Here is a 14,830-nt window from a genome sequence, read left to right on the forward strand (position 1 = left end):
CAGGCTGGTGTCCAATGGCAAAATCTTGGCTCACTGCAACCTCTGCCTGCTGGGTTCAAGCAATTCTCCTACCTCAGCCTCCCAAGTAGCTGGGATTACAGGCAGGTGCCAGTGTGCCTGGCTAACTTTTGTATATTTAGTAGAGAGGGGGTTTCACCACGTTGGCCACTCTCGTCTCGAACTCCTGACCTCAAGTGATCTGCCCGCCTCCGCCTCCCAAAGTGCTGGGATTACAGGTGTGAGCCACCGCGCCCAGCCTATGTTGTTTATTATATATCATAAGAGATATATATATATATATTACTGATACGTATACATATATACCAGATATAATATGTCATATATATCAGATATATATACACATTAGATGAAAAGTACATTTTCATTTGACAGGGAATTCTTTCAAATCAAATCATCAAACACTCTAAAATTGGGCAAAGTACTTTTTTCCAGATCTGCAAGTTACTTGTGTACATAGGAAAAAGTCCTTCGCATTTCTGGTATAAGAATTTAAATTAAAAGAGGAATGAAACAGTTTTCTATCTACAATATTTGTGAGGATGTTTTATACTCCTGCTTAAAGTTTAAGTTGCTGATTACTTTTCAAATAGATAATTTGGTGGTAAGTACTACATTTAAAAAATATGTATGCCCTTTACCCATCAATTCCATTATACTAAAACATCCTTAGGAAATAAAGATACATGCACTTTATTTTTCACAGCACTTATTTTAAAAAGAACCCAAAGAATGGATCCTATGAATAAATTTCAGTTGCATCCACAGGATGGAATAATATGTGACCACTGAAGGTGGCAATAGATACAGAAGTATATTGATGTGCGAAGATGTATTTTGTTATAGCTAGTGAGAAAAAAATCAATTAAGTTATACATACAAACATACTATGGTCTTGTTTTATCAAAAAATATGTACAAAATATAAAATTTGTAATTTCTGAGCATTTGTATTTTAAGTAAAGTTCTTTTCCTTTTTCTTATCTGTGATTGCTGCAGTGAGCATGTACAAAACTTCTAGTAAAGTTTATTAATAAAGGAATAATCCTTGGGAAGACAGGAATATAAATCTTACAATATTAAAAATAATTTCTCACTTTCTATTTTTTATCATTATTGAGTGTATTGTTATCATCTTTGAACTTTTAGCCTCTTCAGAAGTAAAAAGGGAATATTTTTATCTGTTTCCAGATTTTATTATCTATATATTTTATTATGTACATGTTTTTCTTATGTACTCATTCAATTTATGCAATGATAGATTAATCATTTCATTTTAATTGTATTCCTAAATAAAAATAACATATAAATATTACTATTGCAAAAATATTGCTTTATAGGAGTTTATTTAAAAATATTGAACTCCCCAACTGTATTTATCCATTCTTTCATTCCATTTATTCATCAAACATAACCTGAGTACCTGTTATGTAGCAGACATATTCTGCTATCTCTCAGGATCCTTCTATCCTTAAAAACTTCATATTTACCTGCCCTGCCTGCACAAGCTGAGATTTAAAATAGGAATATTGGGACTTAATCTCTTTGAAACTTTGTCACCCAACTTTCAAACAAAAGCATTTCTGAAGTTAGAAAATAGTAGAAGATAAGCTTTAACTGCCCACTCAAAAGTTTATCAGTCTTAAATACTAATATTAATCATGGGAATGTCTTATTTGCATATATTCTGTAAGCATAAATATTGAATAAAATGAGCCATATGTATTCATTTGAATCATGAGTTTCCTTTGTCTTCAATTTGTTTGAAAATTGAGGAATTAATTTGTTTGAAAAATGCATTATTATTATTTCAGTGTTCTATCCCCATAGTACCTTTAAGCAGGCGGACAAGCCAGCAACCTCACCCACTCAAGGAAGCCCAGATGGCCAGGTTCCAACAGCATGAGTAGCTGCCACCTGATGGCTGATGGAGCAGAGTCCTGAGGAAAAGCAGATGGCACTGGGGCCCTAACTCTAGGGCAGAAGAACTGATGTATTGTGACTGGCAGCATGTGAGGTTGGTGATTGGCCCACCTGTTCCTGGCACACCCTTGCAGAGGTGGCTGGTTGCTCTTTGAGCCAGCTTGGGCTTGCCTGGCATGCACAAGCCTCGGTGCAACAACTGTGCTACAAATGGAGCCATATATAGGAAAGGAGCAGGAGGCTCAGGAGCAGGGTGTGCACTGCCTTTGGGGATCCAGTGCATGCCTCAGGTCTCCTATGGCACTGCAGGCTTCTTTGTTGCCAAGAGGCAGACCACAGGCCGTCTTGAGGAAGACTTTATGTACAAGTGCAGAAAGCAACCAGGATTACCACCCAGGGGACTCGGCCTTCTGTGGCCCTGGCCTGAGAGAATTTAGCCCAAGGCAGGACAAGGTCACTCAGAGCAGTGTGTCAGTAGGTGGGGCCTGTGCATGCGAGGCAAGGCCAAGCTGGCTCAAAGAGCAAGCAGCCACCTCTGCAAGGGTGTGCCTGGAGCCGGTGGACCAGCCACCAACCTCACCCACAGAAGGAAGCCAAGATGGCCAGGTTTCCACAGCCTGAGTGGCTGCCTCCTGATGGCTGATGGAGCAGAGGCCTGAGGAAAAGCAGGTGGCATATTTAACTCTTTAATCCATCTTAATTTTTGTATAAAGCAGATGGCACCAGTCCATGCCTCAGGGCTCATATGGCACTGTGGGCCACAGAAGGGTGAGTCCCCAGGGTGGTAATCCTGCCTGCTTTCTGCACTTGAACATAAAGTCCTCCTCAAGACGGCCTGTGGTCTGCCTCTTGGCCCCACCTTTAGGGTAGAAGAACTGATGTACCACATCTGGCAGTGAGTGAGGTTGGCAGCTGGTCCATTTGCTCCTGGCACACCCTTGCAGAGGTGGCTGCTTGCTCTTTGAGCCAGCTTGGCCTTGCCTGGCATACACAAGCCTCGCTGCAACAAGTGTGCTACAAATGGAGCCATATAGAGGAAATGATCAGCAGGCTCAGGAACGGGCCGTGCACTGCCTTTGTGGCTCCAGTCCATGCCTCAGGGCTCGTATGACACTGTAGGTTTCTTGGTTGCCAACAGGCAGACCACAGGCTTTCTTGAGGAGGACTTTATGATCAAGTGCAGAAAGCAGCCAAGATTAGCACCCAGGGGACTGGGCCTTCTGTGGCCCTGGCCAGACTTAGAATTTGACCCAAGGCAGGACAAGTTGACTCGGAGCAGAGTGTCAGTACCTGGGGCCTATGCATGCCAGGCAAGGCCAAGCTGGCTCAGAGCAACTAGCCACATCTGCAAGGCTGCACCTGTAGCAGGCAGACAAGCCAGCAACCTCAGCTACTCAAGGAAGGAGGGATGGCCAGGTTCCCACAGCCTGAGTGGTTGCCACCTGATGACTGATAGAGCAGAGGCCTGAGGAAAAGCATATGGCACTGGGGCCCTACCTCTAGGGTAGAAGAACTGATGTAACCTGACCGGCAGCAAGTGAGGTTGGTGGCCGGTCCACCGGCTCCTGGCAAAACCTTGCAGAGGTGGCCGGTTTCTTTTTGAGCCAGCTTGGCCTTGCCTGGCATGCACAAGTCTGTGCAACAACTGTGACACAAATGGAGCCACACAGAGAAAATGGGCAGCAGGCTCAGGAGCAGGGTGTGTGCTTCCTCAGGGGCTCCAGTCCATGCCTAAGGGTTCATATGGCACTGTGGGCTTCTTGGTTGCAAAGAGGTAGATCACAGGCCATCTTCAGGAGGTCTTTATGTGGAAGTGCAGAAAGCAGCCAGGATTACCACCCGTGGGACTCAGCCTTTTGTGGCCCTGGCCTGAGAGAATTTGGCCCAAGGCAGGACAAGCTCACTCGGAGCAACATGTCGGAACCTGGGGCCTGTGCATGCCAGGCAAGGCCAAGCTGGCTTAAAGAGCACCCAGAGCATCCATTCTGGTGGATGAGCCAACCACATGGCCAGCTTCTGGGTGTAGGCCCAGTGCCACATCTTCCATCGCTTTCTGACATATCCCACCAACACTGAAGAGACAGCCTGGACAGAGTGCAAGAGGAAGGCTGAGAAGGATGAGATAGTGAGTGCTGGCTTCTTTCTGACCCTCAGCACACCCCCAGGTGGTGACCATCAACCTTTAGGGGTGGGAGAGCAAGACTGATGGCTTCAAATGCTTCCCCAAGAAGATGGACACAGGCCACTCAGCTCATCCTCACAGCCAATGAGTTGACAAGCAAGCAGATGACAGTGGCAGGCTTTTAGAAAGAGCATCAGAAGGTGGCCAGTTTTTCTTCAGCCTCAGCCAGGCCTTGGAACTTGACTAGGCCATCCACTTCACCAGAGATGCCTTCAAGAACATCAGTAAGCTCCTTGCCAATGAGTCCAGGAAGGACGTGGACCCAGTCATGGACCTGTTAGTGCTGTCTCAGGGACACCAGACCAACATCCTGGACATCATCCTCATACACAAGGAAGCTCTTACCAAAGTCACGGAGAACAGGCAACATGTGGCAGAAGGGAAGACAGAGGTGCAGAGGCTGATGGCGTCATTATCACAGGAACAGGATTTCTTTGGCCACTTTGGCTGAAATTCACCACTTCCATCCAATTCACTCAAGCGAGAGACTTGAAATCACAGATGGACCATTTCTTGCAACAAGAGATACTATTTTTTCAAAAAGTCACCTAAAATTTGATAGTGTTGAATGACTAGCTATTCTATTGTGGACTTTTTCCTGTTCACGGGTACTTTCTACAGCAGAATGATAACAGTATCAAAGAGCTAGTGCCAGCTATCGGTGGTAGTACAAGGATGACTTTGTGCTCAACTGAAACCCAGATGAATATAGAATTGTGTAGGAAAGTGTTAATATGGTGATAGAATAGAAACAGTAGCAAATGAACTAAATCATACTATGAATGCCTACACTACCATTATAACTTTTTGAAGAATGATAATACCACTTACTTTATTGCCTTTTGAAGTAGGAATATTTTAGTGGATATGCTATAGACCTGAAACCCTATAAAGAATCCCAAAGAAGCTGGCTGGATAAAGCCTGCTATGGATGTCTGTTTTTTTTGTTGTTGTTGTTGTTTTTTTCTTTTTTATTGATCATTCTTGGGTGTTTCTCGCAGAGGGGGATTTGGCAGGGTCACAGGACAATAGTGGAGGGAAGGTCAGCAGATAAACAAGTGAACAAAGTTCTCTGGTTTTCCTAGGCAGAGGACCCTGCAGCCTTCCGCAGTGTTTGTGTCCCTGGGTACTTGAGATTAAGGAGTGGTGATGACTCTTAACGAACATGCTGCCTTCAAGCATCTGTTTAACAAAGCACATCTTGCACCGCCCTTAATCCATTCAACCCTGAGTGGATACAGCACATGTTTCAGAGAGCACAGGGTTGGCGGTAAGGTCACAGATCAACAGGATCCCAAGGCAGAAGAATTTTTCTTAGTACAGAACAAAATGAAAAGTCTCCCATGTCTACCTCTTTCTACACAGACACAGCAACCATCCGATTTCTCAATCTTTTCCCCACCTTTCCCCCCTTTCTATTCCACAAAACCGCCATTGTCTTCATGGCCCGTTCTCAATGAGCTGTTGAGTACACCTCCCAGATGGGGTGGTGGCCGGGCAGAGGAGCTCCTCACTTCCCAGTAGGGGCGGCCGGGCAGAAGCGCCCCTCACCTCCCGGACGGGGAGCTGGCCGGGCGGGGGGCTGACCCCCCCCACATCCCTCCCGGACGGGGCGGCTGGCCGGGCGGGGGGCTGACCCCCCCACCTCCCTCCCGGACGGGGCGGCTGGCCGGGCGGGGGGCTGACCCCCCACCTCCCTCCCGGATGGGGTGGCTGGCCGGGCGGGGGGCTGACCCCCCCACCTCCCTCCCAGACGGGGCGGCTGGCCGGGCGGGGAGCTGACCCCCCCACCTCCCTCCCGGACGGGGCGGCTGGCCGGGCGGGGGGCTGACCCCCCACCTCCCTCCCGGACGGGGTGGCTGGCCGGGCGGGGGGCTGACCCCCCACCTCCCTCCCAGACGGGGTGGCTGGCTGGGCGGGGGGCTGACCCCCCCACCTCCCTCCCGGACGGGGCGGCTGGCCGGGCGGGGGGCTGACCCCCCCACCTCCCTCCCGGACGGGGCGGCTGGCCGGGCAGAGGGGCTCCTCACTTCCCAGAAGGGGCGGCCAGGCAGAGGCGCCCCTCACCTCCCGGATGGGGCGGCTGGCCAGGCGGGGGGCTAACCCCCCCACCTCCCTCCCAGACAGAGCGGCTGGCCGGGCAGAGGGGCTCCTCACTTCCCAGTAGGGGTGGCCGGGCAGAGGCGCCCCCCCCACCTCCTGGACAGGGCAGCTGGCCGGGCAGGGGGCTGACCCCCCCACCTCCCTCCCAGACGAGGAGGGAGGACGCTCCTCACTTCTCAAACGGGGTGGCTGCCGGGCGGAGGGGCTCCTCACTTCTCAGACGGGGCGGTTGCCAGGCAGAGGGTCTCCTCACTTCTCAGACAGGGCGGCCGGGCAGAGACACTTCTCACATCCCGGACGGGGCGGCAGGGCAGAGGTGCTCCCCACATCTCAGACAATGGGCGGCCAGGCAGAGACGCTCCTCACTTCCCAGATGTGATGGCGGCCGGGAAGAGGCGCTCCTCACTTCCTAGATGGGATGGCGGCCGGGCAGAGACGCTCCTCACTTTCCAGACTGGGCAGCCAGGCAGAGGGGCTCCTCACATCCCAGACGATGGGCAGTCAGACGGAGACGCTCCTCACTTCCCAGACGGGGTGGCTGCCAGGCAGAGGCTGCAATCTCGGCACTTAGGGAGGCCAAGGCAGGCGGCTGGGAGGTGGTTGTAGCGAGCCGAGATCACGCCACTGCACTCCAGCCTGGGCGCCATTGAGCACTGAGTTAACGAGACTCCGTCTGCAATCCCGGCACCTCGGGAGGCCGAGGCTGGCGGATCACTCGCGGTTAGGAGCTGGAGACCAGCCCAGCCGACACATCGAAACCCCGTCTCCACCAAAAAAATACGAAAACCAGTCAGGCGTGGCGGCGCACGCCTGCAATCGCAGGCACTCGGCAGGCTGAGGCAGGAGAATCGGGCAGGGAGGTTGCAGTGAGCTGAGATGGCAGCAGTACCGTCCAGCTTCGGCTCGGCATCAGAGGGAGACCGTGGAAAGAGGGGAGAGGGGAGAGGGGAGGGGGGGAGGGGGGAGGGGGGAGGGGAGAGGGGAGAGGGGAGAGGGGAGAGGGAGCTCTATCTACCACACAGTCCTTCTCTGAATGGGCGGATGTCTTTATACTCAAAGACTGATGAGGCAATTCGAATATGTGTCCCCACCAAATCTCATGTTGAGTTATGCTTCCTAATGTTGGAGGTGGATCCTGGTATAAGGTGATTGAATCATGAAGGCAAATTTCTCATGAGTGGTTCAGCACTATCCCCTTGGTACTGTCCTCACAATCATGAGTGAATTCTCGTGAGATCTGGCCACTGAAAACTCTATGTCACTCCCTACTCTCCGTGATTTCCTCTTGCCATATGAGACAATTCACTCTTTCATTACCTTGCACAATGATTGAAAGATTTCTGAGGCCCCCCAGAAGCAGAAGCACTAAGCTTCCTTTCCACTCTGCAGAACCATGAGCCAATTAAACCTCTTTTTCAAAATAAACCTTACCAAAAATGGCAAATGAGGACTGGAGCATTGCTATAAAGATACCTGAAAATGTGGAAGCAACTTCGGAACTGGGTAATGGGTAGAGGTTGAAAGGGTTTGGAGGGCTCCAAAGAAGACAGACAGATGAGAACATTTTTGGACCATCTTAGAGACTGGTTAAATGGCTGTGACAAGAATGCTGACAAAAACATGGACAGTGAAGGCCAGGCTGAGGGGGCCTCAGATAAAAATAAGAAGGTTTCTGGAAAATGTCTCCCTTTTGGATATGGAAAGCTTACACGATGCCTGTACCATCACTGTACCTTAGACGCAGTGAACTTGCCTTTTATTTCAGAGACTCGTAGGCAAAAGAGAATGTAGCCTTGACCCAGATGAGACTTTGGACTTTGTAATTTTGAGTTAATGCTGAAATGAGTTAAGACTTTGGGAGACTGCTGGCAAGGCATGACTGTATTTTGCAATGTGAGAAGGACATGAGATTCGTGGGGTCAGGGACAGAATAATACGGTTTTTCTCTATGCCCCTTCCAAAACTCATGTGAAAGTACACTCCCTAATGTTAGAGTCGGGGCCTAGGTGGAAAAAGCTTTAATCATAAAGGGGTTGGAGTGGATCCTTCACGAATGGCAAAGCACCAAGCCCTTAATGCCATCCTCCTGATAGTGAGTGAGTTCTCATGAGATCTAGTAGTTTAAAAGGCTGTGGAACCTCTTTCCTCTCTCTGTCTTGTTCCAACTTCTGCCATATGAAACATGTCATTGCTGCTTGGATTTCCGGTGTGGTTAGGAGGGGCCTGATCAGTGCGGGCCTGGTCAGTGGACCTAGGTCAGTGAGGACTATTTAGTGGGATCGTGGTCAGCAGGGGTCTGCTTAGAGAGGGTCTCATTAGTGGGGTCTAGTAGTGGGGGTTTTGGTGAGTGGGGACCTATTGGCTGCCAGTTGTTTGGTGTCTGGTCAGTGCAAACTTGGGCTGTGGGGCTTGATCAGTGGAGACCTGGTCAGCTGGGGCTTAGTGCTGGCCTGGTCAGCATGGGCTGGGGCACTGGTGACCAGGTCAAGGGGTGCTATTCAGTGGAGGACTGGGCACATGGGACCTAGTCAGCAGACCCTGGTGGGCGTGTCCTCATCAGTGAGGCCCTTGTCAGTGGGGCCCTGGTCAGGGCAGCCTTGTCAGCGGGACCTAATCTGTAGCGTCCTGGTCAGAGAGGACTTGGTCAGTGGTGACTTTTGTAGCACTGGTCTACAGGGTGACCTGGTCAGCGGGGATCTCAGCATTTGGTGCCAGTTCAGTGGGGTCTACTCACTAGGGTCCCAGTCAGGGGCATCTGGTGACCTTAGGCCTGGTTATTAGGGGCCTGATTAGTGTCAACCTGTTCCCTGGAGGCCTGGTCAGTGGGCCTCATCTTGGGGGCAAGGGAATGAGGTCATGATCAGTGGAACCTGATCAGTGAGGCCTTGTCAATAATGACCTAGTCAGTGAGGACTTGTCAGTAAGGACTTGGTCCGTGAGGCCTTGTCAGTGAGGCCTTGTCAGTAAGGTCCTGGTCAGTGGAGTCCTTGTCATTGTGTGCCTGGCAGTGGGGGTCTTGTTAGTGGGGCCTGGTCATGAGGGTCTAATCAGTGAGGGTGTCATCAGGGAGGACCTGATGTGTGGGGTCTGGTCAGCAGGGACCTGGTCAATGTGGGCTGCTGAGCACTGCTTGGATAAGCCAGGTGCAATGTGCATTATTGAAGGCCCTGTGGACAGCTGGGATAGCCCAGTGATGCCCAAGGGCCTAGTCAAAAGTGGACAAAGCACATGTTTGGATGGACCTGGGAGATCCTGCTCAGAGATTCTGACAGGACAAAGGTAAAGGAAGGGCCAGAGTGGCTGCAGAGATGGTCACAGTCTATGGGCTGCACAGGATGAAGGAGGCCAGGGAATAGGAAGGGTGGGCAGTTGGGGTTCAGGGAGAGGCAGGTGCATGCTGGGAGGTCAGACCCTGTGAGGGCTTTGGGGGCGTCAGGTTGGGTAGGCTCCAGGCACTCTCACTCACATAGGATTCCAGAACACTGCTACAAGGCTCTGAGTGTTTGTCCCTCACATAGGATTCCAGAACACTGCTGCCATTGTCTGAATGTTTGTCCCCCACATAGGTTTCCAGAAGCCTGCTGCTGGGGTCTGAATGTTTGTCCTCCATCTAGGATTCCCCAGAACACTGCTGCGAGGGTCTGAATGTCTGTCCCTCACATATGATTCTAGAACATTGATGCTAGGGTCTGTATGTTTGCCCTTAACATATGATTTCAAAACACTGCTCCTGGATTCTGAATGTTTGTCCTTCACATAGGAATACAGAACACTGCTGCTGGAGTCTGAAAGTTTGTCACTCACATAGAATTCCAGAACACTGCTGTGAGGATCTGAATGTTTGACCCTCACATGGGATTCCAGAACACTGCTGCGAGGGTCTAAATGTCTGTCCCTCACATAGGTTTCCCGAACAATGTTACGAGGTTCTGAATGTTTGTCCCTAACAGAGGATTCCAGAGCACTCCTGCTGTGCTCTGAATGCTTCTCCCTCACATAGGATTCCAGAACACTGCTACAAGGGTCTGAATGCTTATCCCTCATATAGGATTCCAGAACACTCCTGCTGTGTTCTGAATGTTTGTTCCTCACATAGGATTCCAGAATACTCCTGCCGTGGTCTGAATGTTTGTCCCTCACCTAGGATTCCAGAACATTCACGCTGGGGTCTCAATGTTTCCCTTAACATAGGATTTCAGAACACTGCTCTTGGGGTCTGAATGTTTGTCACTCACATAGGATTACAGAACACTGCTGCTGGAGTCTGAATGTTTGTCAGTCACATAGAATTCCAGAACACTGCTACGAGGGTTTGAATATTTTTCCCTCACCTAGTATTCCAGAACACTGTTGCAAGGGTCTGAATGTTGGTCCGTCATATAGGATTCCAGAACACTGCTGCTGTGGTCTGAATGTTTGTCCCTCACATAGGATTCCCGAACACTGCTACTAGGTTCTGAATGTTTTTCCCACACCTAGGATTCCAGAACACTTCTGCTGGTGTCTGAATGGTTGTTCCTCACATATGATTCCAGGACACTGCTACGAGAGTCTTAATGTTTGTCCTTCACATAGGATTCTAGAACACTGCTCCCGTGGTCTGAATGTTTGTCCTTCACATAGCATTCCGGAACACTGCTGCTGGGGTCTGAATGTCTGCCCCTCAAATCAGATTCCAGAGCACTGCTGCTGGGGTTTGAATGTCTTTCCCTCACATAGAATTCCAGAACATGGCTGGGAGGGTCTGAATGTTTGTCCCTCACATGGGATACCAGAACACTGCTGCGAGGGTCTAAATGTCTCTCCCTCACATAAGATTTCAGGACACTGCTACGAGGTTCTGAATGTTTGTCCCTCACATAGGATTCCAGAGCACTCCTGCTGTGGTCTGAATATTTGTCCCTCACATAGGATTCCAGAACACTGCCAGATGGGTCTGAATGTTTGCCCTCACAAAGGATTCCAGAACACTACTGCTGGGGTCTGAATGTTTGACCCTCACATAGGATTCCAGAACACTCCTGCTGTGGTCTGAATGTTTGACCCTCACATAGGATTCCAGAACACTCCTGCTGTGGTCTGAAAGTTTGTTCATCACATAGGACTCCAGAACACTGCTAAGAGGGTCTGAACATCCCTCACATTGTATTCCAGAACACTGCTTCTGTGGTCTGAATGTTTGTTCCTCACATAGGATTCGAGAACACTCCTGCTGTGGTCTGAATGTTTGTCCCTTACCTAGGATTCGAGAACATTCATGCTGGGATGTAAATGCTTGCCCTTAACATAGGATTTCAGAACACTGCTCCTGGGGTCTGAAAGTTTGTCCCTCACATAGGATTCCAGAACTCTCCTGCTGTGGTCTGAAAGTTTGTACCGCATATAGGATTCCAGAACACTGCTGCTGTGGTCGGAATGTTTTTCTGTCACATAGGATTCCAGAACACTGCAGCTGGGTTCTGAATGTTTGTCCCTCACATAGGATTTCAGAACACTGCTACGAGGGTCTGATTGTTGGTCCCTCACATAGGATTCCTGAACACTGCTGCTGGGCTCTGAATGTTTGTCCCTCACATTGGATTGCAGAACAGTACTGCTATGGTCTGAACGTTTGTCCGTCACATAGGATTCCAGAACGCTCCTGCTGTGGTCTGAATGTTTGTCTGTCACATAGGATTCCAGAACACTGCGGCTGGGGTCTGAATGTCCCTGACATAGGATTCCAGAACATTGCTATGAGAGTCTGAATGGTTGTCTTTCACATAGCATTCCAGAACACTGCTACGAGGGTCTGAATGTTGGTCCCTCACACAGGATTCCAGAACCCTCCTGCTGGAGTCTGAATGTTTGTCCCTCACAAAGGATTCCAGAACACTGCTATGAGGGTCTGAATATTTGTCCCTCACATAGGATTCCAGAACACTCCTGCTGTGGTCTGAATGGTTGTCCCTCACAAAGGATTCCAGAACACTCCTGCTATGATCTGAATGGTTGTCCCTCACATAAGATTCTGGAACACTTCTGCTGTGGTACGAATGTTTGTGTCTCACGTAGGATTCCAGAACACTGCTACGAGGGTCTTAATGTTTGTCCCTCACATAAGATTCCAGAACACTGCTGCTGGGGTCTGAATGCTTGCCCCTCACATACGATTACAGAACACTGTTGCTGGGGTGTGAATGTTTGTCCCTCACATGGGATTCCAGACCACTGCTGCTGGGGTCTCAATGTCTGTCTCTCAAAAAAGGATTCCAGAACACTGTTACGAGGGTCTGAATTTTTGTTCCTCACTTAAGACTGCAGAACACTGCTTCGAGGGTCTAAATGTCCATCCTTCACATAGGATTCCAGAACACTGCTATGAGGGTCTGAATGTTTGTCCTTCACATAGCATTTCAGAACTGCCATGGTCTGAATGGTTGTCCCTCACATAGTATTCCAGAACACTGCTATGAGGGTCTGAATGTTTGTACCTCACATAGGATTCCAGAACACTGCTATGAGTGTCTGAAAGTTTGTCCCTCACATAGGATTCCAGAACTCTCCTGCTGTGGTCTGAAAGTTTGTCCTTCACGTAGGATTCCAGAACACTGCTGCTGTGGTTTGAATGTTTGTCCCTCACATAAGATTCCAGAACACTGCTACGAGGGTCTGAATGTTTGTCCCTCACATAGGATTCCTGAGCATTGTTGCCGTGGTCTGAATGTTTGTCACTCACATGGGATTCCAGAACAGTGCTACGAGGGTCTGAATGTTTGTCCCTCACATAGGATTCCAGAACACTTCTGCTGGTGTCTGAATGTTTGTACCTCACATAGGATTCCAGAACACTGCTGCTGGGGTCTGAACGTCTGTCCCTCACATAGGATTCTAGAACACTGCTGTTGGGGTTTGAATGTCTGTCCCTCACATAGAATTCCAGAACACTGCTGCGAGTGTCTGAATGTTTGTCCCGCAGATGGGACTCTAGAACGCTGTTGAGAGGGCCTAAATGTCTGTCCCTGACATAACATTCCAGCACACTGCTACGAGGTTTTGAAATGTTTGTCCCTCACATAGGATTACAGAGCACTCCTGCTGTGGTCTGAATGTTTGTCCCTCACATAGGATTCCAGAACACTCCTGCTGTGTTCTGAATGTTTGCCCCTCACATAGGATTCCAGAACATTCCTGCTGTGGTCTGATTGTTCCTCACATAGGATTCCAGAACACTGCTACGAGGTTCTGAATTTTTGTCCCTCACATAGGATTGCAGAACACTGCTACAAGGGTTTGAAAGTTTTTCCCTCACATAGGATTCCACAACACTACTGCTGGGGTCTGAATGTTTGTCCCTCACATAGGATTCCCGAGCACTCCTGCTGTGGTCTGAATGTTTTTCCCTCACATATGATTCCTGAAGACTGCTGCTGTCACTATAGTCGTTGCGAGTGTCTGAATGGTTGACCTTCACCAAACACTAAATATCCTGCCCCTTTAGTCTTGGACTTTCCAGCCTCCAGATCTGTGAGCAATAATCTCTGTTGTTTATGAATTACTCAGTCTAAAGTATTTTGTTATAGTAGCCTAAAGATACTAAGAGAGCATCACCTGCCCTGTCACCTCATCACCGCATTACTAAATCTATACTAACAGCAGTCACCTTTAGTGGGTGCTTCATGCATGAGAATAAAGGGAAAAAATTGCAAGGCATACTAAAATCCAAAAAAAAAAAAATACAATTTGTGTCAACAGAGCAAGCTTCAGAAGCAGACAAAGATATGATTTTTGAATTTTTTTTAAACCTCTGGAGAATATGCTAAGGGCCTAATGAATGAAGTAGACAGCATTCAAGTGTAGATGGGTAATGTAATCAGAAAGACAGACATCGTAAGAACCTTCAACATAATGTAGTGGTAAAAAATGTGGTAAATAACTGAAGAATACCTCTGATGGCTTATTAGTAGACTGGACTCAGCTGAGTAAAGAATCTCTGAGCTTGAGGATTTATCATCAGAAACTTCAAAAACTAAAGAAAAGAAACACTGAAAATAACAGAAGATGATATCCAAGGCTGTAGGACAACTGCAAAAGGTGAAAAAGAGTAATGAGAATACCAGGAGGAGAAGAAATAGAAGAAAGTTCTACAACAACCATGTCTGAGAACTTCCAGTATTAATGTCAGACACCAAACCAAAGATCTAGGAAGCTCCGAGAACACCAGGCAGAATAAATGCCAAAAACCTACACTTGGACATATAATTTTCAAACTATATGAAATAAAAGATAAAGGAAAACTCTGAAAGAAACCAGAGGTTGGGCAGAAAACACCTTACCTACAGAGACACAAAGATAAGAACTGCATTCAACATTGCAGAAACAGTGAAAGCAAGAAGACAGTGAAATGAAAAATTCAAAATGTTGACAGAAAAAAACCCACCAACCTAAGTTTCTGTACCCACTGAAAACACCCTTCAAAAGTGAAGGAGAATTAAGGCCTTCCTCAGAAAAACAAAAATTCAAGAAACTTGTTGCCAGGAGACCTGTCTTGCAAGAAATGTTAAATGAAATTCTTTAGAGGGAAACAAAAGATATATAACTGAAACCTGGATCAACATTTTTTTAA

At 48.4% G+C, this 14,830-nt stretch overlaps 1 protein-coding gene across 23 annotated transcripts in view; it reads right to left on the reverse strand.

Moving 5' to 3' along the window:
* Positions 1-14,830, reverse strand: part of LOC117978353 (tektin-1-like) — a 107,485-nt gene that overhangs the window by 65,020 nt on the left and 27,635 nt on the right. For 2 of the 23 annotated variants that reach the window (XR_010110017.1, XR_010110023.1), the window contains exon 3: positions 992-4,670. The exons of 17 other annotated variants lie outside the window; for them this stretch is intronic. The gene's annotated coding sequence lies outside the window, so the exon portion shown is untranslated. Of the gene's footprint in view, positions 1-991; positions 4,671-5,999; positions 6,680-14,830 lie in introns of those variants that run through there. 4 more of the 23 variants (XR_010110018.1, XR_010110024.1, XR_010110015.1 and 1 more) reach the window with 3 other exon arrangements.

The sequence above is a fragment of the Pan paniscus genome, chromosome 16 (assembly GCF_029289425.2).
Source record: "Pan paniscus chromosome 16, NHGRI_mPanPan1-v2.0_pri, whole genome shotgun sequence".
NCBI classification, from domain to species: domain Eukaryota; kingdom Metazoa; phylum Chordata; class Mammalia; order Primates; family Hominidae; genus Pan; species Pan paniscus.